Source organism: Enhydra lutris, unplaced genomic scaffold (assembly GCF_002288905.1).
Source record: "Enhydra lutris kenyoni isolate GAN:26980312 unplaced genomic scaffold, ASM228890v2 scaffoldscaffold14, whole genome shotgun sequence".
Taxonomy (NCBI): domain Eukaryota; kingdom Metazoa; phylum Chordata; class Mammalia; order Carnivora; family Mustelidae; genus Enhydra; species Enhydra lutris.
In genome coordinates this window covers 32,201,036-32,225,759 of record NW_019154098.1, presented here as the reverse complement: position 1 = coordinate 32,225,759, position 24,724 = coordinate 32,201,036, and the positions used below count along the sequence as shown (strand labels likewise).

The 24,724-nt window shown below is 37.2% G+C and overlaps 1 protein-coding gene across 3 annotated transcripts in view; it reads left to right on the top strand.

Moving 5' to 3' along the window:
- LOC111146578 (oxidation resistance 1) overlaps positions 1-24,724 on the top strand; it is a 350,514-nt gene that overhangs the window by 171,332 nt on the left and 154,458 nt on the right. The gene's annotated exons all lie outside the window — the stretch shown is intronic.

The following is a 24,724-nucleotide window of genomic DNA, read 5'->3' as shown; positions in this document are numbered from 1 at the left end:
CTCAGTTTATTTAGTTCCACATGGTTTCTAGAAGCCTGAGTGTGGTCAAGGAGGTGGATCATTTTAACTTGCTTCTCCAAATAAAGAATAGCATCCTGGATATCAAAGAATGTTTCATTCTCCTCTTCAGTGCCCCTCAGCACTGATCAGAGTGCTGGGAATGCAGTGGGTGTTTCACAAACATTTCCTGACATCTTAGGAAAGAAAATTTTTCTAAACCAGGAGAAAAGAAATTGTAGGCATAACTAGAAATAAATTCTTATGTAGAAAAAGTAACCCTGAAGTCTTACGCATTAAAAAGTAAAACCAAAACAAAACCTTTAATGCTATTTTATTCTTGTACGATATCTATTTTTGTATTTTTTAAAAACATTATACTCTACTAAAAACAAAATGTATACAGTCTCTCGCTTCTACCCCCAAGCCATAAGTCTTGCTATTCTTGCCTACAGCTCTTTATTTGCCAAGTTCCTCTTTTACCTGAGGGCCATTTTCACCTTCCATTATTGACTTTTCATTTTTCTTTAGGGTTCAACTCAAATAGCATCACTTAAGCCACCATCTGTATTAATACTTGATATTTTATGCTAAAATTTCTCTTCCGCATTACCTTAAGCTCCCTTAAGGGCCAAGTTTATGTCCTGTTTATCTTTCTTTCCCATTGCCTGAAATGTAGTAAACATTCAGTAAAAATGTTTAAGCCTAAATGCCAGTTTATTTATATTTGTATCTATATTTATATTTCTATCGTAAGTTTTCAGTATCCCAGAATGCTTTTTTCTTGTTAGATTCTCTGTAATATCCAATTCCTAGGATCCATCAAGTTATCATTTCTGGACACACTTACCATAATTTCCTCTGTGTCAATGGTTATCAAACTTTTCTGCACATTGGAATCACCTGGAGTATTTTAAAACTTACTCATCATAAAACATATCAACATTATGTATACCCCAAATGATGTACCAAGGGGCTACAATATCACCCCTGTGGCATTCTTCCTAAAAGGGCATAATCCAGTCTAATTTTAAGAAAACATTAGATAGATCTATTTGAGAATCATTCTGCAAAACGGCCAGCATTCTTCAACATGGCTAATTTTGTGTTATGTGAATTTCACTTCCAGTTTCATGATCTAATGCAGGATCTTGAATTAGACCCTAAATCAAAAAGTGACCACTAGTAGGAAAACTCATAATATTTGAATAATATTTGTAGATTACTTAAAATATTCTTTTAATTTCCTGTATTTGATCATTTACAATATTACAGGAAGCTGGGTGAAAGTTATATGGTGATTATCATTATTTCAACGTTACTGTAAGTCTGCAATTATTTAAAAATAAAAAAATTGAAAAACTTTTTTAAAAAAGTGATTTATGTCACCTCTAAATGTTCTGATTTAACTTAGCCTGGGTTAAGAATTGAGCACAGGGACTTAAAAAATCTTCCCCGGTGACTCTAATGGACAGACAAGTTGAAAACCAGCAATATAAGCCTTGGCTACCCAATGGAATCACCTGGGAAGATTTTTTTTAAAATTTCAAAAGTTTTTTAAAATCCCAAAAGTTAATCCTTCAACTGGATTAAATCATAGTATCTAGGTGTTAAGTCAAAGCACTGATATTTTTAAGAAGTTCTTTGGGCAACTTTATTCAAGTTATGGTTGAAAACTGCTGCTCTAAGCTAATATTCCCAAATGTGCATGATCGTAGCATATCCTGGAATGTTCCATGATTGTGAAAATGGTCATGAGCATTTTAGCGTAGAGGTCCCCACTCCAAACCTACTGTGTCAGTATTCAGAGGACCAGGAGTATTTTAACATTTATCCAGACTGAATTTTATGACCACAAAAGTTTGGGAAACACTACAAACTATCTAGAAATACTGAAGTTGGTCCAGATTCTGCCAATAAAGTTTAAGGCCCGATTAAGAGACTTTTCCTTATGGTAGCAGTGGAAAAAGGAAGGTTAAAGCAATGGACTTCCTGATAAATCCCCCAACTTTGCTGGAATATTAAGTTTGGCCATTATTTACTCAACAGTGATTTACTTGACATAGAGTATGGGAGGGTCAAGTCCCTGATTTCACAAAACCTGAATTCCAGCGGTAGAGGGAAACAAGTGAGAAAAGTAAAATTCTAAATGAACATGATAATTTCAGATATATTGTGCCTGAAAAGTAATTTTTAGTCCAAATGTCCATCAACAGATGAATGGATAACCGAACTGTAGTATATACATATAATGGAATATTATTTAGCCATTAAAAAGAATGAAGTACTAATATATGCCACAATGTGGGTGAACCTCAAAAACCTTACATTAAATGAAATAAACTGGAACCAAAAAGTCACATATTGTATGGTTCCATTTATAGGAAATGTGCAGAAAAGGTAAATCCATAGAGACAGAATATAGATTGATATTTGCCAGAGACTGAGGAAGGTGAGATGGAGAGCAACTGCTTAATAGATACAGCATTTCCTTTGAGGTCATAAAAATATTTTGGAAGTAGATAGAGGTTGGTTGCCCAGCATTGCAAATGCACTGAATGTCACTGAATTGTTCACTTTAAAATTGTTCATTTTAAGGGTGCCTGGCTGGCTCAGTCAGCAGATCATGATGTGATTCTTGATCTTGGGGTTGTAAGTTCGAGCCCCATGTTGAGGGTAAAGTTTACTTTAAAAAATTACTCTAAAATTGTTAATTTCAAGTTATGTGAATTTCAACTCAATAAAAATAATGTTTAAAAATTTAAGATGGCTACACCATAGAGAAGGGTGGATAATGGATGGATACTTCCGATTGGGCCATCAGGGAATTATCTCCAAAGAAGTTATTCTTTAATGACCTAAATGGTAAGAACCAAGTCACGTAAACATCAAGGAGTAGAGAATCCCAGACACCTGGAGTAGCAACTGCAAAGGCCCTGAGATGGGAATGACCTACACATACTGTAAGGAAGGAAATAAGGCCAATATAGGGAGGGTGGGGGAAAATAGAGGAAATTACAAGAGAAGATTGGGTGGCTCATATTGGAGCTCATAGACAGTAAGGAATTTAAACAAGCATCATCTGAAGCCAGTTAATACTTTCTTTAAAAAGTTAGTGTGTGTGAAGAATGGATTGTCACATATATGCTGGAATCAGAAAGGCCAACTAGGATGCTGTTTCAGTATAGCAGGGAAGGTGGTAACTTGGGTCAGAATGACAGTCACAGAGAAAGAGAGAGATGTGAATGGCTCAGAATCTCTTTGAGAAGACTATTGATGGAGCAGATGTAGAGATAGGAGGGCAGGGGAGAGGAACAGGTGGGGGGTTGGAAGTATCTAAGCACAAGTTTCCCTCTTCCAGACAGGGTAGAATTTTCAGATAGAAGGGGAATTTTTCAGGAGAATGCTTTTGTTTAGCACCTTTCAAGCTCCATGGTGTCTTGGTGGCCCTAAAGAATTCTATGTTTGATCTTGATGATCAGTGTCAAGGGCATCTTTGGAGCTCCCTTATTTCATGTTGAAGATGAGTATCTATTTCAGTTATTAATCATGCCTGGCTTTGTTCTAGGCAGGATAAGATAGGGATCTTGTTTAATTACCATATCATGGTTTGTTTGTTTGTTTGTTTGTTTTCTTTCCTTTTTGGAGCCATGTGAGAATTAGTAAACAAGATGAATATTTAACACAAAGATTCTTTATGTGCTTTGAATTCTCATTGCCCAAATACATGGAGAGTAGAAAGAAACATTAATGCCTTTCTGTAGAAGCCACTTAGTCCAGGTCTGCTGGGGCTATTTGCCTGCTTCTCGCAGCTCCCAAGAGCATCCGGTGTGTGAGCAACCTGCTCCTTCCTTAAGAGTTCATTAGGTGACACCTTTGCAGAGGCGGCACTGACCCTTTCCTTGAACTGCAGCCCTCTCCTCTCCCTCCCATCTCTGATCTTCAGTGATGGATGGTCTGCAGATCCTTGGAGAGGGAAAGTATGGCAGCTCCACATTTGGTCTGCACCGAAAGAGGGCAGGCCATGTGGTCCCCACCTTGTTTTTCTCATGTATACTCTCTTCGGACAGTGATACTTCTTTGAGGAAGAGGTGTCATAGAGTTCCCCTTCTGGGGATGTCTCCTGCTTGTTAACCTGATTACTAAAAGCGTTTGGTAAGAAGCGCAACTATAACCATACTTCCCTAAGTTGTCCTTTTATAACAACTACAGGTCTGATCAGGGATCTTTCCAAAGGATGAGCATGACAACCCTCTCCTTATTAACATATACTTGTTCTTGGGGCGCCTGGGTGGCTCAGTGGGTTAAGCCTCTCCCTTCGGCTCAGGTCATGATCCCAGGGTCCTGGGATCGAGCCCCGCATGGGGCTCTCTGCTCAGTGGGGAGCCTGCTTCCCCCTCTCTCTCTGCCTGCTGCTCTGCCTACTTGTGATCTCTCTCTCTCTGTCAAATAAATAAATGAAATTTAAAAAAATTAAACCATATACTTGTTCTTACCATGGGTGTTTAAAATGAAAAATAAATGTTGTGTCCTATTTGAACACATTTGCGTTTTCTGTATCCAACAGAAATAATTTTCCAATCTCTTTGCTTTGAAAAACAACCAGCACATGCTGACAAATATGGGCTAATAAGTATTCTTGTCAGAAAGTAGTCAAAGCTGACATGTTTTTTTACCCCTTATGTAGAAAAATGAATTCTGCCTATACCAATTATATATTAAACCAATAGATTATGTCTAGATTCATGCCTAGATCTGTAAAACCAAAACAATTTACCAAAATGTAGTTTAATTTCCCCATGGCTTCAGAAAATAATGTGTACATATCCATATCTGTAGCTGTCTACCAAACTATCTATGTCCATTCTGGGCCTATCTATTAAAGATATGATGGGAATCAAATAAACTCTGAGAACTGAACATTCTGAGTAACTTTCCTTTTCCAGTAGAGTGACTTACTGTATAATGCTCTGGAACTGGAATTTTGCCACCGAGTAGCTTAGCTGATGTACTGTAAAAAATTAATTGCCCTCGTAAAAGTGAGTATTTTATTCCAAGAATGTATTTTCCTTAAACAGCTTTTTGATGGGATCAGATCTGCTGTGAAAGTCCTGATTCACATTGTGCATAAAATGAATATGCTGGTTATAGTTAATGAGTCTTAGGATCTGTTTTCTCAGGTGATACTGAGGAGGCTTATTTCCAAGGTTTCAATTAAATGTGAACTGAAAACTCTAGCCTCTGCTTTTTGATCAGTTTAATAAAATATTGGAGGACAATTCTGACCTGCACTGCATGCTCTGGTTTGAAATAAAGCTTTTCCACAGAGAAGGAGTTGATTGTGGAAATAATGATAAAGTGGGGGATGAGTAGGATGGACAGGCAGGCTGCAGACTAATGATACATTTGAATGGTACATTTGCTCATCTATCAGGATATGGGTTAGAGAATGCCACAGTGTGGTTTTCTCCCCCACCTAAGGCAGTTCTAAATTACTTCTTTTGGCCTAAGTTCTACAAGTTCCTCAGCAGGGGGAGCCAGTTCATGTATGGATAAACCCTTTTCTTCACCCCCTTTGGAAAGTAAGTTCTGTGCAGCGATAGCATTAACAAAGAACAAAAACAGAGCAGTGGAAGTTTTCACTGTGGGGCTAAGATTGTAAGGAGCAAAAAAAATGTTTGGGGAAATGTTAACAGATGCAGCAGGGGGAAATTCTCCAAAGATAACCAGCTCCCCAAGCCTTGCAACAAAATGCAAATTCTTGTGAGAGCCAGCAGTGTCTGAGAACTCTGCAAAACACAGCACTGGGCGTGACCCCTGCCTGTGTCTCCCACAGCTATTCCTGGGAGCAGAAGTTGTGAACCAGAGAGAAGAGTAAAAGAGTAAAAGGAAGCAGGAAGAACCAGATTGAATCCACATTTCCATTCCCTTGTGCCTTGAGCATAAGCAGTTTGGAGGCTCGTGAATAGGGAGGTATCACAAACGCGTTTTGTATGGTGCTTTCATTTAAGATGGTTCAGGCAAACCAAGTTCTCATGGTGGTGGATTGAAGAATACAGAGTTTTACGTTTAAGACGATGTTGTCTCAGCATCAGCCGCTGGGGAGCTGTGCCGAGCATAGATGTTGGTAGGTGTTGGTATGACAGGATCTGCTCCAGTCCTGGTTCTGTCCTTATTATCTGCGTGAGCTGGGGGGATACTGAGTATCTTCCCCCTTACTTCATCTGTAAAACAGCGTACGGAAGGATCCAGTTCATAGATTCGTAAATGCAGTGAGATCGTGCAGAAACAGCTGAGCACAGTAGGATGCCCATGGCCTTGAGAAACAAGGCACCAAAACTGCCCAGAAGCCCCTTGTTAGGCACATGGACTGACTAAGGCCATGCCTGTGCTTTACATAATCTTTCCTCTTGGGTTATATAAACGTCCGTGCTGGTGCTGCTTCTCAGTTGGCTTTTCTGCGTGTGCTTCCCTGCTGACTGTTCTAACTCACTGGTTTCCTAACAGCCAGTCTGAGCTCTCCTTCCATAGCTCCGGGCCCTGGCTTCCTGTTCTCTCAGCTGAAACTGAGCAATTCCCTTCCCTCATTAATTTTGTAGCCATGAAGCTATTTATGCAGTCTGAGCAAATACCCACCTGCGGTTTCCTTTTACTCTCAACTGATGTGAATCAGATTCTTTCCTTTCCTTGTCACACATACCTGTAAACTCCAATTCCTTTTTGTTACTGCTTGTTCTGATTGTAGTTGATGAAACATTGTCTGCATTGAGCCCTTCCAATTAATTAATTAGGATTTTGTTTTCTAACGAAGGGGCTATAACCCATTACCTAAACAGCTAATCAGTAGGATTTAAAGAAACCTTCCCTTTTATGCTACTTAAAACCATCTTGATATCTTGCTGTCCTTAATAAGGTAGCTGAAAGCATGGGAAATCATTTCATATATAGCTATGCTATAAGTTAGTGCTTGGTTTAGTTAGTTTTTTTTTTTTTAAGATTTTATTTATTTATTTGACAGATAGAGTTAGGCTGAGAGGCAGTCAGAGAGAGAGAGAGGAGGAAGCAGGCTCCCCGCTGAGCAGAGAGCCCGATGCAGGGCTCTATCCCAGGACCCTGGGATCATGACCTGAGCCGAAGGCAGAGGCTTTAACCCACTGAGCCACACAGGCGCCCCGGTTTAGTTTTTGTTTTAAGATTTGTTTATGTATTTGAGAAAGAGATAGAGAGACAGCATGTCTGAGTGGGGGAGAGGCAGAGGGAGAGGGAGGATCTCAAGCAGGGGCTGAGGTGGGACTAGATTTCATGACCCTGAGATTACGACCCAAGCCATAAGGAAGATTCAGAACTTGACCAACTGAGCCACTCTCAGCACCCCCGTTAGTGCTCAATCTAAAATGAAATTTAATTTAAATTTTATTTATACAAAGCATACAGTTAAGGATTATGTTACCGACAGAGGCTAGTGTTCTGGCCTAGGTTTCTTCTAAATGATGACCGTGAATGGCAGCTAACCCAAGTATTAACATTTCCTGGACCTGTTCATTATCTGAGCCATAGATTTAGTGAAAAAGCCCTTCTCAGTAAAACTGCTGTTTGTGGAATTCTACTTAATTATTGGAAACGATCTTACTGTGAGACAGCTCCCAAGAAGAGAAAGAAGGCCATATCTCCCCTAGATTCTGTTTGTTGAATTCATCCCATAGGATCCCTTCAAACTCTGCGTTATCTTAGCTAAGCTAAGAGGCAACAAGAGCAAGCCCTCAGAGTCATAAAGAAGAGCAGTTGTCCGTGTGGTGGTCAGACGCCACTCAGGTTCATGGCGGAACCCTCCTCTCTGAGGTGGGATCTTTGACTTGTCCCGCTTATTTCAGTCTTTTTTTTTTTGAGAGAAGAGGCTCCATCTTAATAAAGAAAGGAAAAGTCAATAAGGAGTCATTTAAACATCACCAACACAGAAACTGAATTGAAAATCGAAGACACTCAGCGAGCTAAAGTATCTCACGTGTTACTGCAGATGTTAACCTCAGTGATCTGAAGTTAGATGGAACTGACTGAATTCTTGGATTTTGTGACTTTGAAGAAGTCATGTCACCTCTCCAAACATCCATTTCCTCGTGCATAGAACGGGAACAACCGTCACTTCATAGAGTTGCTATGAGAAATATAGAAGGGATAAGCTGCTAATTCTGGGACATGTGTTTGGGAAAAGCTTCCTTCTTGAACAGGCCGCTGTGGGGAGAAAAAGCACATAGCTCTTTTTGTATCAGTGGCTGCCGACGCATAACAAACCAACTCAAAAAGCCAGCAGCGTAAAACAACAGCCAGTTCCTGAGCTCATACTTCTTTGAGTTGGTAATTTAGGTAACACTTACCAGGGTGGGTCTTCACACCTCCTCTGAGCTCCTTCATGCTTCCACAGTTGTCGCGATCAAGATAATGGAATTTTATGATTATTTTAATATTTTACCCCTGTTCAAAGCGATATTTGAAATATTTAGTAATCACTTTGGCAGAGGCTTGGGCCAGTTGAATGCAGTTGCAGGGCTGGGTCATCAGCCTGGATGCCCTCTGCCAGGTGATTGTCAGTCCTTTAGTTCCTGAATCACAGTTGGTCTGAAGGGGCCAATGGAGGACCCTGGATGCCAAGGGAGAGGACCATCTGGGACCTGGAACAGTAGCTCTATATCATCCAGTACAAAAGTAATTCTGATACAAACTGGTTGATCGTTAGCCCTGTCCCATCCATATTACAATCTTCCTATCCAGGTTGCCCCAAGACTCTTGATATCTTATCATTAATATATGTTACCCTGAAATTAACACTGGTGCCCCCTACATCTTCATACACCAAGAATACTGCTTCCATCCACATGTCTCCCCATCTGACCTCTCACAAATTCCAGTAAGCCCACAGCAAGAATAAATACAAGTCATACAAATACTCCTTAGTAATTAGACAGCAGTTCTTAATTAGGGAAATGATAGCAAAAATAGGTAGTTTGAAAAACCATATTAAGTATTGTATTACCAAAATCATCGTATTTGTCAAGTGGGACAAAATAAGCCCAATTTTTTTTTCATAATAGAAAATAAATATGAAGTTGATGGAGATTCTCCCAAACACACAATTCTTGAACTGGAAAGAGACACACACCCTATTTCAAAAGGCATCATGGATGAAAACCATTGAGGAACATAAAACTGGAGGTAAAATGGAGGAAGCTAGACCCTCTAGGTTGGAACCCAGGAGTCTGCACTTGAAACAAATAATTCTTACTGGCACTGAAGTTGGAAAACCTAATGGCTACAGATTGCCCACTGTATTGAAGAACTGCTCTTATTAAAGGACACTAACCTGAGTAATCAAGAGAGGGCAGGGCTGGCAGCTTGCTAGGGAAAGTTTGAGAGATCCACTGATTACCGAAACCTCCCCCTTAAGCCTTTCCTGATAGCACTGATGCTTCCTGGTGACTCTTTCTACTTCTGTTGGAGTTGTATAAAGCTGACCAGGGTTGTTCACAGCAGGCATCGGGAGGCAGTCACTGTCCTGAACATGGACAGATAACCTGGAGGGGGTCTCCTGAAGCCCGTGCGTCCCTGCAAGTCCCATCTGCTGAGCAGGGGCATCAGTCCCATTGGTGTACTATTGGTGTAGGCTCCAGATCGCATCATGGCGGTAGCCACTTGCCTCTGGGTCATGACTAGTAGGTCCCACCCTCTAATCAAACCACCCTCCTTCAGCCCATTTCATTTTTATTCAGTACACTGCAAAAAAGCTTGACTTGAGGGACTTGTATATCGTACCTTTCAGAAGATTTTTTTTTTTTCACACTCTCTGTATCACAGAGGGTGCAGGACAAGGAAGCATGAGACAGTGTTGGTCATCTTTTATCAATGCTTCTTCTGCAGATGGAGGTACATGGGATGTTGACTTTATTTAGATTCAAAACAGGTGGACAAAACACTTCAGCTAGGTTCCTTGGGTTTTAAGAAGATTACTCATGGCTCCAACAGATGCTTTGCAGTTTCATCAGCACCATATGCTTTATACAGAGGCAGCCTCATAAGGAAGATATGCTTCCTTTGATGCCACAGCTTTCATTTTGTGCTTGCCTCAGTGAGGAAGGAATTCAGATACACTTTTCAGGCTCATCTGTTTACATTGTTTTGTGTGAGTAGACTGCCATGTAATTACTCAAAGAAGGAGTTATTCTCCAGAGATGGACTGCCAAAATTCATTGTATTACCAAGTACAAATGCTATTAAAACTGCTAAAGTGGGGAACATTGGGAAGCTCATGTTGGTCTGTCACAGTAGTAAATATATTCCATAATTTGGAAACCATGTCAATGATGCATGTCTTCAAAACACACAGTATTTAGGAAGAGTTGATAAAGGTAATGGAAACTAAATAATTAAAAAAAAAAAAGTTCTGTGACTCTCCATTCCAGTTAGTTACTAAATCCAGAATATCTTCAATTAAAATGTAAGTGGAATTAATTGCATGAAGCCATCTATCTGGATGATATGTGATCACTGAATAATTTGCTAACAGGCACTGAACAGTGGCCAAAGGAAAATAAAATTATTGCTTAATGATTCAAATTATGATATTTTATGATAATTTCTCTCCAGTGCTGATGGAATGTGACCCTGGACAAGTTTTTCTTAGCCCCCTCCAGAGTCATTGTGTTCCCATGTATAATATGAAGAAATGGGAACGTAGGATCTGTAAGATCCTTTCCTTTACTTATTATATCTTGTTTTCTCTACCAACCAAGTTAATGAAAGAAGAACTAATTTTGGACTCAGATATGAATTCAGATATTGTTCCCTTACTTCCTAAGTGCGTGAACATGAACATGATAACCTTCTCCAATTTCTTCCTGTGTGACAAGTAGAGAGCACCTCCCTCATGGAATTATGATGAATAAAGAAGTAGTTAAAGCTCCGTGTTGAGTCCTACACTTACAGCTCATCAGGTCTGCAATAAATTGTATTCCTTTTCTTATCCTTCATCATTTTAGATGTCTCAGATCTGCCTTTTCAATGAAACATTCTGGCCACCGACCTCTGATGCCTACAGAAAAAATTATAATCCTGAGACTATACTAAAGGGATGAATAAGCTATAGAGCTATAGCAGTTAAGATCTAAAAGATATATAATTTCTTTTTTCCCCTGAATCGTCTTGGTAAAAAGAATGGTATCATCTATTGAAATAGTTGCCTACTTGGTGTTTCTTTTTTGGTTTGTCTTTGAGGTCTAACGTTGGCCTTAATTTTTTGTAAATGAAATATATCTGAATTACAAGAAGTAGCTTGCTTCCTGTATGTTGAAAAATCTTTTCTCATTGCTCCTTTTCAATATGTTTTCATTATATCTGGCTGTTATACATCAAAAATTTGAGGTTAAAAATAAATGATTATTTGTTCATTATACAAAACACTAGAAAATATTTTTTAAAAATAGAAGAAATAAGCATAAACACACTCTCCAAAGTGAACAACTTTAAATGCAGTTTTCCAGGTTTCTAAACTACAGGTGAACTCTGTATACACATTGACAAAACAGGCTGATACTATGTGGTTTGAAGGTAAGCAGCAGAGTATGTGCTCTGCAAGGGAATATGCTTTGATTTGTTGCTCCGTACTATTGTTCCAGCATCTAGAACATGCCAATCACAGAGTATTTATTTATTTATTTATTTGGGGGAACGGCAGAGAGGGAGGAAGAGGGACAAGTAGACACCGTGCTGAGTGTAGAGCCCAATGTAGGGCTCTAATCCCAGGACCCTGAGATCATGCCCCAAGCTGAAACCAAGTGTCAGGAGCTCAACCGACTGAGCCACCCAAGTGCTCCAGAGTATACTCAATACCCTTTTGAACCTAACTTATCCTCTGTATCTTTTGGGGCCAATAAATGGATTCTACAGCATCATTTTCGATGACTATGTAGTATTCTACAATATAGATATATCCCAGCTAACTCGGTAGATCCTCTATTATCAGACTTGTCAGGTTTTCTGTTTGTTCATTCTTGCCTGTAGTAGTATTTTAATTAATATTCAGACAAATAAAACTATGCCTTTCTTCTTTATTACTGTTGGGGTAAATTCATAAAAGTAGAATTGCCAAGTGCAAGTTATCTATTCACAGTTTTAGAGAATTATTACATATACTACCAAATCATTCTCCAAATGTTTATATATTCTATATATCCCATTCTTCAAATGTTTACATCTATATATAAATGTCAATTCACAATCCAGTCAACTGAGATTGACTCTTTCCCTTCACTCTCACAGATAGTATGTATATGCTGAAAAAGAAAATTAAAAACCAGTTTTAAAAGGTTATTGCTTATGAATGTTGTAAATACCCATGTTCTGCATTTGCTGAGATACAAGATCCTCTAACCCAGCAAGGATAAAGTCTTGCTAAAGTAATGTAAAGAGTTTGACAGTGCCCATTTAAGTAATCCCAAGGTGTTATGAAACCCAGAAATGCTGTAAAACCTTGTGAAATATCTGTAGCCTATTAAGAGTTCTCGAACTCTCATGGAATCAAATATGAAATGTCTGCGTGGGAGCTGTTTTTCCAAGGTAAATAGATTATTTGTATCTCTAGGTACAAATGCTTAGAAAATAACCAGAACATGTTGCAGCTAAATGTGGCCTTACATAATTTTCACAGCTCCTGCTTTCCTGTCAGGGCACTGTCATGGTGTGGCTTTGATGGTTTGATCTGAGTTTGACCCCCGGCCATGATTCTTGCTTACATTTTTAACATCCACTCTTACGTGAAGAATGCACCAGACAGTATCCCGTTGTGCTTCCTTGTGTTGTCTGACTTTGCATTCAGAAAAACCGTGAAGACAGCTTTCGCTGTGTCTGCAGCTCCAGACTTGAGATTTTTGCCCCTTGGTATTTCTTGTATATGTAGACCTAGAAGTCCAGAGCCAATAGCTTTGTGTTTTCTGTATTGCATAGCAGTCAATTTGAAATGATTAATTCATGACTGCCAAGAGATTTAGACATGATTTTTGCGGTCTGTGAAGTAGCTCAAAGAGGGCTAGCAACATGAGCAGTTAGGGAAGAGGCTGGCCGACAGAGTGGAGATGTAGAGAAAGGAGGGGAGTGAGAATTTAAAATGAGGAGTTAAATGGATGTTGAAAGAAAAAGTATGAAACTTGAACTTCAGTGCATGCTAGAAAAAGATGATACAAAGGTAGACAAAGAGGCTGGCCCCCACCTGCAGAGCAAAGAGGTTATTATAGAATAGAAAGTTGCCATAAAATCAAAGGAGAAATTACAGTATGAAAGTGGAAGAATGGTCAAGAATCATACTTTAACTACAGAGATAGATTTGAACTATGAGTCCTAGCTTAGAGAGATGGGGAAGAAATCTGAAAATAGCTCTCCAATAAGAAAACATTTGAAATATGTGGTGCCTACTGAAAATAAAGATTGAGGGTAAATAATTACTCGTTGTCAGACTGTTGAAATTAGCACATTCATGTTTTTCTCTTTTAAAGAGTCAGTGATACCTGCCTTATTTCGGAGATGCTGAAATAATTTCTAAATGACCTGAGAAATGCTCAATTTTTCCAAAACAAAATTTTAATTCTTAAAATGTTTTACAAATTTACCAAAACTCACATATTAAATGGTATCTGCATGGGCCTGCTATTATTTGTTTGGAATTTGTTACTCATCTAAAGCAATCTAGTATAATAGAGATTGAGCTCTGGAGATTCAAGTTTTAGCAGCTGAGTTAACTGCTGTGTGACCTTGGAAATCTTACTTCTCTGAGCCTCATTTTCTTTATGTATTAGTGGAAACCCTACCTTTTCAATTAATTAAATAAAACAGTGCACGTTAAATGTCAGACAAAGTAGGCAGATGCTTTTTTTTTTAAAGATTTATTTATTTATTTTAGGGAGAGAGAGAGAGAGAACATGTGTGTGCTCATTTGTGGCTTTGTAAGTCATGGGAGGGGCGGAGGGAGAGAATCTTCAAGTAGACTCCCCACTGAGCGTGGAGCCCACACAGGGCTCCATCCAGGACCCATGAGATCATCATCCCAGGTGAAACCAAAAGTTGATATTTAGCTGACTGAGACACCCAGATACCCCTAGGCAGAGAATTAATGTGGGTTTCTTTCTCCCTACCATCCCATGTAATGTAAGAAAAGTCTGCAGAGGTTTATGAAATGAAACATACTGTAAAGTGGTGTAATTAAGTTAAAAAACCAGGGACAACCTTGAAGAGAGGAAATTGGCATTATTGGGAATGTGAGATGAAATTAGTGTTGGAGTTAAGCCCTCAATTTATCTCAATTTCTTGCTGTCTCCATCAGGATGCTTTTGGTTACAAGCGACAGAAAAATCAATCTCAAATTGATTTTAACAATAAAATAAATTCATAGGCAGAGGTCAGCTTAATAAGATCAGGCTTGATCTCTCCACTTATGTGATGAAAGACCCATACTCACGCTGTCTCCATTTCTTGACTCTACTTCAATGCTAACTCCATTCTGTGTAGGCTTCCCTACTTCTTGGTTCCAGGATGGCTACCTTGTTAGCATTCAGGTTTCTTCATGATTAAGGTGTCCAGTCTGAAGTAACTAACAGGCTGTTATCAGTGGTTGAGAACCTGTATCTCATACATGCTGTCTTACTCATATTCAGCAAAGAAGACTTTTTTCGGCTCTCAAACAAAAATCCTGAGCCTTAGCATAAATGAATCAACTTTGAGCACTTGCCCATTCTTATCTCAATAAATGTGGCCTAGATATTGGGTTATACCAATTACTTTAGGCCAGAGCCATAGATTTTACTTTTCATTTGAAGGTCAAGTCAGTTTCCCTTGAAGCACATGGGTTACATTGGAGTAGGGTGCTGTTATGACTGGTAAGAGGACTATATGCTAGGTGGCTAAAAAAGCAGATATCCACCAGAGTAGCTGTGACTAAATGGGAAACATTGGGTTTTAAATGTACACCCAAGATACATATTTGAAAGAAAGGCAACTTGAAGTTTATCTTATACTTCTGGAAATTAAATTCAAGGAAGAGTTTATTGAATTAAATATTGCCAGAAGAAGTAGAAGGAGAAGGAGGAGGAGGAAAAGAGAAAGGAAAAAAGAAAAGAGACAAAGACAGTGTTTCACAGAGACCATATATCCAGCAAGGACTCCTAGATCAGTCCAGAAACACCAGTAAAATACTAACTTTTTGTATACATATTTTGTTTTCTGGTGTTTTGATTTAATGGAAGACATGATTTGGAGAATGTAGAATAGATTGTTATACATCCATTAGTCTTTCAAATAAAGCCATTTTAAATGCTTGAACAGTATTCTATCATTGTTAATTCAAGACTTAGTTCTCTAAGAAGGGACCATAGTGTAGCATTCTAAGATATAAAGTAAAGCAAAGTTTCTTTATACTGAAGAGGTCAGATCTGAAGTTTCTAACATTCTGTTGTGAACAGCTGAGAGCCTGATTCTCAATTCAGCACTGGTGTAGAAAGCCATGTGGCCTGAAAGTGCTCCCAACATCATCCCAATAAATACTTTGAATCTTCTCCAGCAACTGAGTCTGAGCCATATGGCATATAATGAGTGATTTTTAATTCAAAAAAAAAATTCATTCTTTGGAGAACCTTAGATGGCTTCTGGGACATCTGGTTTCAAGTAGCATGGTACTCTGCACTCTCAAATAGCTATATTAATTGCCCTATAGAATGGGTTATTTAAGATTAGCTATTTAAATGTTGGGGAATGGGTCCTAAATATAGTGATTTTAGTTTGGGTGTAATTAATGGTGAGCTAATCTTCTAAAAGTAATCAACCAAATCCAGCTGCTTCTGCCAGATAGAACAGCAGATTAGTTAGGATACTAATTTGGCTATTGTAATAAAGGCCAAAAGATTTTATTTTTGCCCCATACAGCAGTCTGGGGGTGAGCAGTCCTGGACAGGTTTTTCAGTGTCAGTGGTAGAGACTTACTCTAGTTCCTCTGGCATCCTTAATATTCATCTCCCATCCCTTGGTCCAAAAAAGACTTCTCTAGGGTTCCACTCTAACATCTACATTTTAACCATGAAAAGAGGGGAAAGGGAAGGAAGTTAACAGAACTTTTTTTTGTAGAAGCCCCAAAAGTCATCACATGGCTTCTGTTCATTTCTCTCATTGGCCAGAAACTAAGTGCTGGACAGAATAGTACGCAGTTAAACCCTCTCTCTCTATAGAAGATGAGTACGTATGATAGGGAGAAAACTAGGAGGCTCTGGTAGAGAGCCCCTGGAGAAAAGAGGCTGTATAACTTCTTGTCCACCAAAGCTGAAATGATGCATCTGCCCAAATTCTCTCAATAAGTGCACCAGGTTGTCCAAATATAAACTAACATGAACAGAATATACGACTGGTGTACATTGGAATAATGTTTTTACTTCAGTTACCATGGGTTATAGAATCCAGCATTTAAAAATAATTAACATATGCACTGTTTATTTCTGATCTTTAAAAATGCACCCTTTTGAAAGCTTGGAAAATACAGAAAAACATTTAAAAAGTTAATAATCAACCATAATTTCACTAGCCAGAGAAAACCATTGTTAAAAGTTTGGTGTATTTCCTTTATGACCTTTCTCCGTAAGAGTCTTCTTTTTACTCATGTAATTGGACACAGTTTTGCATTTTTTAACCTAATATTATACAATTTTGTCACATCATTAAAATGGGATACTAATATCAGTTTCTATGTTTGCAGTAACTTAACCTATAGAAGTACCAGAATTTATTCTGCTGCTAGTACTAGATACTTAGAATTACCAGTCTTTGCTGGTATTAATAATGTTACTATGCACATCTTTGTGCATAACTTTTTGCCTGCATTTTGAAGTATTAGAATAGAATCTTAAAAATGAAATTGAATCAGAAGGTAGGAAAATTTTAAAGGCTCTAGATCTATATTGCTAAGCTACTGTCCACAAAGAATATTGAAAATTTCTCCAGCTTGTTCTGCTAATCTCTTTTATATCACCTTCACTACCATTGTTATAATTAAATAAATTAAAGTTGCCTCAGTTGGAAAAGGACGTTTGCAGACCCTCTGTGATAGCCTGGAGTATGATTTCATATGCACCAGCAATGTTTTCATGTCTACATTAAATTTTATTATTTTAGTCATTTATTCCTCCCTTGTTTTAATGCAAATATAAACTATCATTTGCCTGACTGAGTCACTAAATTAGGTAAAAGGGAATTATAATATCTCATTTAATGACACCTGCTTACATTTAATTTTAATTTAATGATACCAACCAACTTGATTCAGCCAAGAATCTTGAAGAATATATATTTTTTAAAATGAGCAGGTACTGAATTGCTAAAATAAATGACACCTCATTTATTTATGTGCTAAGCCTCATGCAGTCTTCTCAGAGGAGAGATTTCAGATTCTCATTTCAAAGCACATTAACTCTAAATTTGGATAAAATCTTAACACTTATGATTATATGATTTCTAAGCCCTTGGCAGATTAAAAACAGCAAATTAGAAAAGAGCAATACCCAAGGGCTCCTGGGTGGCTCAGTGGGGTAAGCCTCTGCCTTCGGTTCTGGTCATGATCTCAGGGTCCTGGGATCGAGCCCCACAGAGAGCCCCGGCTCTCTGCTCAGTGGGGAGCCTGCTTTCTCCTCTCTCTCTGCCTGCCTCTCTGCCTACTTGTGATCTCTCTCTCTCTCTCTGTCAAATAAGTAAATAAAATCTTTAAAAAAGAAAAAAGAGCAACAAACACATTAGCAACAAATAATGGTGGCTGAGAGATCAACAGAAGAGATAGAGACTTTGTATTATTTATAACATACACACACACACACACACCCTATCATCATCACAGCCAGCAACAGCCTGAAATTGTTTTTTTGAAATTGTAACATTTTAAAAACAATGCCACTTAATTGAATCAAGCTCGTCTATTCAAAGAATAGTAAAAAGTCCTAAAATAACTTTTTACAAGAAGTTTTAATATCATAGAAAATAAACATTTACAATAAAAGAGCTGGATATAACTTTGCACATAGAATTTGATCATAACTTTTAAAAATTGAAAAGACATATCTTGAAAATAAATGCACTAAAATATTAACTACGATTTTCTTGGGCTGGTAAAATTATCTTTTTCTTCTACTTTTTCTGTATCTTTTAAATGTTCTAAAATGTATATGTATTATTCTAATTGAGATAAAGATATTATTTTTAAATAATATTCAGTGGTCTAGTTAAATAGTTTATTGAGGGTCTATTGGGCATGTCTCTTGGATGCTATTTAAATTATTTTTTCTGTAAAATAATGGTAATAATTAGTTATACATTATGACCTTAGAAAGAAAATTCTTGAATTAAGTCAAACATCATTATATATTTAGACAGGATGTTCATGTTATTTAAATAATATTGAATACATTTTGCAAATTAAAATCATATTTCAGTTCAGGAGAACTGCAATAATTTAAACCAGAAAAGTATTTTAAGGGGTGCCTGGGTGGCTCAGAGGGTTAGGCCTCTGCCTTCAGCTCAGGTCATGATCTCAGGGTCCTGGGATCGAGCCCCACATCAGGCTCTCTGCTCAGCAGGGAGCCTGCTTCCTCCTCTCTCTCTCTGCCTGCCTCTCTGCCTACTTGTGATCTCTGTCTGTCAAATAAATAGATGAAATCTTTAAAAAAAAAAAAGAAAAGTATTTTAAAAAATTGTATGTAAACTAATCTTGCATATAGGAATGAAATGTTTATGTACAGTTTTTGTGGCATTTCTTCCATGTAAATCTATTTCTTTGTATTTTGGGGGAATAATTTTTAACTTTTACTTAGAAGAATTCATAGTATTATCCAGAAAATCATTAAATGTATGAAATATTTTTATAATGTTAGCTTGAAGTAATCATCTGCAGATTTTCTGAACTAATTACATGGACAGTTAAATTTCAAGATTTCCTTTATCAAATGATGGATTACACTGAACACATTTCTACATCTGCCTGTTTTTAAGTTATTTTCTCTCAGTTCAAAATCCTTAAGTTATTTTCTCTCAGTTCAAAATCCACTCTCGTGGATTCAGCTTTGTGAGACCAGGCTGGGTCTCCTGAGAACGAAGTTTCTGCATTGCCAGCGGCTGACTTTTAGGCTCTGCCCATAGAGGGCGCCAGAAGGAAAACGCAAAGCCTGATTAAGCAGGAGCTCTGCTTGCCATTCCTGTGAATATTTATCTGTCGAGCTCCCGTCCTTACTTTGGCAACCAGATTCGTTCGCTCCAGGAGCAACCATTCTCTAAGTTCCTATGTTTAATGATTCCAAACACCCTTTTGTTCCCCAGCCCTAGAATTAGTAGGGGCTTCCTACAGTTGCCATCTCTGTGATAACTTGGTGTTATCAACTTTATACCTAAACTGTTCTTTATATTCTGTTCTGTCTCCTGGCTATAATGACTGCTACAGCATGATTTCCTAAAGCAGAAATACAGAGATTGATAAAATAATTTTCCTACAGTTGATGTTATAAGTTAATATGGATACATATGTGGTCACTCTGATAGAAGTTATCTGGACTTTGCAAAGAAGTTCATATATAGGATATACCTAGTTCTATACAATTCAGGGGTAGAAATCATAGTTCTTCTCATGACCAGCATAGCTCCCTGATCAACATTTTAAGGAATTAAAAATTGACTATATATACTCTATTTGTATGTGTGTATATGTCTAACTTATGGTATGTGTATGTACTTATATATAACATATATAAGTATATGTGTGTACTTATATATGTTATATATAAGTACACATATATATAATTGTAAAAATATGACAGGAAGATAAGAAGGAAAAAGCTTAAAAGTTTAATATGGTTGTAAAATAGATCAATCGTTAGTTCATAAAATAGATTAATTTCATCATCCTACTTGCATCTAAATTCTGGACTCAGTAATGAATTCATTGGCTAGTAAAACAATTAGCAGATCTAGTTACACATTCATCAGCTCAGTGGTGTTTGTACTGTTCGTATCAACAAGGTTGTTCCATCTTCCCATTTACTCTCTGTCCTGTGCCTACCATCAACCACTTACATTTGACCTTAGTTACAACCTAGATAATCTCAAGTTTCTTCATGCATAGGAAGAAAATATACCACTGTCCAATAAATGCCACATCCTTTATTGCTGACTTGGACTGACTTCTGCTAGCTCCTGAAATTCTTGGCCACCTTTGCCAGTCCCTAGCCATGACTATTTTTATTCCTGAATTTGAGCTTACTCTGGGTTCCCGGCTTGTCCCAGATCACACTTCTGGCTTACCTCTTCCCTTTTGCCACAATTTCGTGTTGATGACTGAGTTGGTTATATAGTAACCATGTGAAATTCATCCCTTTCTATCTCACATCCTATAATTGCCATTCCTTGACACTTGAAACTCCTCAAAATTCTGGTTCTCCTGTGTGCCCTTCCACCTTCCCTAAGACTAGGTAGCGTTAGCCTTGCTGCTTCCCAAGCCTGCCAGCCTCTACTTAAATAAAATGAACAGAAAAGCCCAGGCCAAAATGGGAGAAGTAGGTGACTACTTTTATTTTTCTGGTTATCTCGAAGTATTCAGAGAAGGATGTTATAAAGCCTTATGGCTGAGTTTGTCAGATCTGGAGTCAGAATAGACTGAGCTCAAATCTTGGTTCAATCATTTACTAGTTCTGTTACCTTGGGGAAGTTTCCTTATCTGTCTCTACCTCAGTTTTCTTAAGGATAATATGACTGTAATGTATCTGCCTCAAAAATTTTTATAGGATTAATAAATTGAATAATCCATGTAAATTTCTTAGAATTGTTCAGCACAGAAAAAGCACTCAAATGTTAGCAATGTTTATGTTACCCTTCAATAATGCTATTTAATGACAGTTGATATTGAAAATTGAATATCCTAAGTGACTATTTTCCTGACTTATGAACATTAGGGGAGGGTTATTAAGTAGACATAGCTTACTATTGAACCCTCCATCTCTGTGCGGCATCTATATCCATAAATGAAAATGATAAATGAAAAAGGGAGAAAAATCACTACTAATAAAATCCTTCAGAATGTAATTTCAGTCTGTGTTTGAAAGGCCCAATGATTGTTAGGAATCTGGAAGAAGCAGTTACCAGAATAGAAATATCAGAACAGCCTGTTCCCAGGTTGCTGGGTTAAGCAATTAATGGTCTAGCTGGGTTTGTATTTAGATTTGAGTACCAGACAAAAGATACTGTTTTCACCCATGAAAGGGAACCTGTATGTAATTGGCTAACATTTTTTTGCCCTAGACAGTGACTCCACAATGAACAGTTACCAATAATATACATCTGATAGATAAATAGATACAATAGATCATTCTTAATCTAATCATATATTTTAATGATCAGATAACTCTAAAGAACTTACTAGGGTTTGCAGAGTTTCTCTGTAAGCATGATCACAATTAATCACATTTAAATTACTTTCAAGATTTCAGTAGAAATTGATCTAATTTTCTGTATGAGGAACTGACCCAAAGATATAAAGTTAATGTGTCTAGTGTAACAGAGCTAGTAATCAACAAATTGTTTACTCCAAATTTGTTACTCAAATTTAGCATTCTTTCCATTATTGCACGATGATGCCAATACTCTCTTGCTACTTCATAGAATGTCACAGAGTTTGAAAGTAACAATGGTAAAGATGGAATACCATTAATATTTGAAGACTTCAATATTTGAAGAAACCAACTAATCTACAAATCAAAGTAATTATGAATCCTGATTTTAGAAACTCACTAAAACAATTTATTTTCCTACTCAGAATATTGAGAAGAAAATCTTTAGTTTAATGTATATCTTCCAGAAAGAAAGAGAGGGAGAGAGAGAAAGAGAGAGAGAGAAGATACAACAGTAACCAAGATTTCAGTGTTTATTACATGCCAGGTGCTACAGTAAGCATTTACATGATTCACCTGATGTACTACTTATGAGAATCCCATAAAAAATAGTCACAACTTTTTCACTAAATGGATAAGTGAGGAAAAAAAAAAAAAAAAAACCAACTTGAAACCTAGAGAGGTTAAGTGGTTTGTCCAAAGTCACACTGTCTCTACTAGGGAGGGGTCAGGATTCAAACTCAGAATAAGTTCTGAGCCCCTATTCTTAATCACAGTGCTATATGTTCTTGATTTTATTTAATTTAGCATTAATAAGTGTGTATTTCTTCAGTTCAGTAAGGGTTAGGGTAGCAGGGATTGGTTAAAACGCCAACAAGTTTCAGTAGTCTTGTGGCAGCAGCCCAGATGCTATTGTCTGAGACTCACAGTGGAACTGTGTGCATTCTGACCAACCACACGCTGCCAACCAGCTGCACAGAATCCCAGCATGTGATTCAGCTTAGACAGATGACCAGCATTTTCTTCCTGTGTATGGCTGACTGGCAGCTGTGACTCTAAATACACAGAATGATACACAGAGAATATTTTAAATAAGGATCGTTCGAAACATTATGTCTTTTTTTTTAAACCATCTTAACCATTTTTTTTCCATCTTAACCATTTTTAAGTATACAATTCAGTAGTGTTAGGATATTTTCATTGTTGTGAAAGAGATGCTCAGAACTTTTTCATCTTGCATATCAAAAACTTTATACCCATAAATGACTTTTTCCCATCTCCCCTTGTCCTCTTACTGCTAGCCCTTGGTAACTACCATTCTGCTTTCTGTTTCTTTGAATCTGATGACTTTAGAGAGATTATATAAGTGGAATCATAAAGTATGTGTCTTTTCGTGACTGGCTTATTTCACTTATCGGTGAAGAAAGCCTGTGTGCTTAGCATAAAGTTATCAAGGTTAATCCATATTGAAGCATGTGACAAGATTTCCATCCTTTTTGAGGCTGAATATTATTCCATTGCATGTACATACTGCATTCCATTTACTTATCGATTAATGGACATTGGGTTGCTTCTAACTCTTGGCTGTTATGAATAGCGTTGCTGTGAATGTGAGTGTGCAGATATCTCTTTGGGACCCTGTTTTCAATTCTTGTGTATATATATACAGAAACCGTATTTCTGGATCTTTTGGTAGTTCCATTTTTAATTTTTTGAGAACCATCCCTATTGTTTTCCGTAGTGATTACACCATTTCACTGTCCTACCCACAGTGCGCTAGGGATGGAATTTCTTCACATTCTTATCAACACTTGTTATTGTCTGTAAAACATTGTATCTTTTTCAGGTTTTGGTGAGGCAATTTATTTTTTATTTCCAAAATGTACTATCCTTGAAGGCTTCTAAATGTTTAATTTCAGGAGCTAAATATTTCCCAGAACATTCCTAGAGTAAATGAGTAACTTGCTCTTTGAACCTAAAACACATATTTGTTTCTTCATTCTTTTGGCTACCACTGTCTTACCCAGCTCTAAAAGCTTCTTCAAATTAGTCCAAGGGAGACAAGTGGGAAGGTGTAGACTTCTCACTCTGACAGTCTGGTAAAGATGGAGGGAAAAAATGGTGCTATTCAAAGACACTTAGTACTTGAAGATTTAGAATTTAGGATGGAAATAAACCCAGTGAAATAGCAAGAATGTTTGAAAGAGAAGCCACCAACCCACTGCTATAGAAGGCTGAATTCCAAGGAAATATGCCCAATATCCTTGAAGCTGAGAAGTAAGTTTCTGAAATCATTCCTTTTTATATTCCTGTTTCGCATTTACTTGAAACATGCATCATTAGTTGGGGGAGAGCATGTCCTGCTAGTGAAGCATGGAAATTAACCAACTGACAGAATCTTATCCAAGTAACAGTGGATTTGGATATTTATATAGTGACCCTATTAGAGAGTACGTACCAGAAATTGCAATCCTTTGACTTTAAGAAAAAAGCACTAGTTATATTAGTTGTCTGTAATATTCTGATGCTGCAGTATGAGTCTTAAAAAAAATAACAACTCTTGAAGACATTTATCTTATTTCTATTAGTATCATTTGATTTTTCTTGTTTGCATTTCTCATTTCACTAGTAGAAACTTGTAGAGGCAAATGTCTTTTTCACTCTAAACATTAGAAAAGAAGAACAAAGTGAAATTGTAATGTGTTTAATGTCACATGTATTCTCAATAAGATAACAATATTTAGAGTCTCAAAAGAATTGTTAATGTGGGAAAAAAATCAGAAAATTTCACCTTTTACAGCCAGTGACTAATAAATTTTCTAATGCTATCAAATAATTTATAAAAACAATTGATAAAAAACATAGCAAGACAGATTTTTTTTTAATGTAAAGAAGAACAAATATTGGCCAAAACTCAGGGTGGCTCACTTGAAAAGAAAGAAAAATAACAAAAGCCTGTTAGGTTACTTAAGACAAGATTAAGTGGAAGTGTAAGAGTAAAAGTTAATAATAAGCTAAAAACAAGGCACTTGTTCTGTGAGACATGTAAAAGTAGCAAACCTGAGGACAATGCAATTTTCTTTTCTATATTTATTCTGTGTTATGGTTATCTAGCATGATGAACGAAATAGGAATGTTTCTGCCATTATAGAACATAGTATAATTTCTTTTGGGGGATAAGTATTCAACAATGGAGAGTGCTTTTATTTTTAAATAAAAATAGTCTCTTATGTTTCAACTTTAGCCTTTGCTAATTTTAAAAAGCCAAATTTCTTATTAAATTTTGGGTA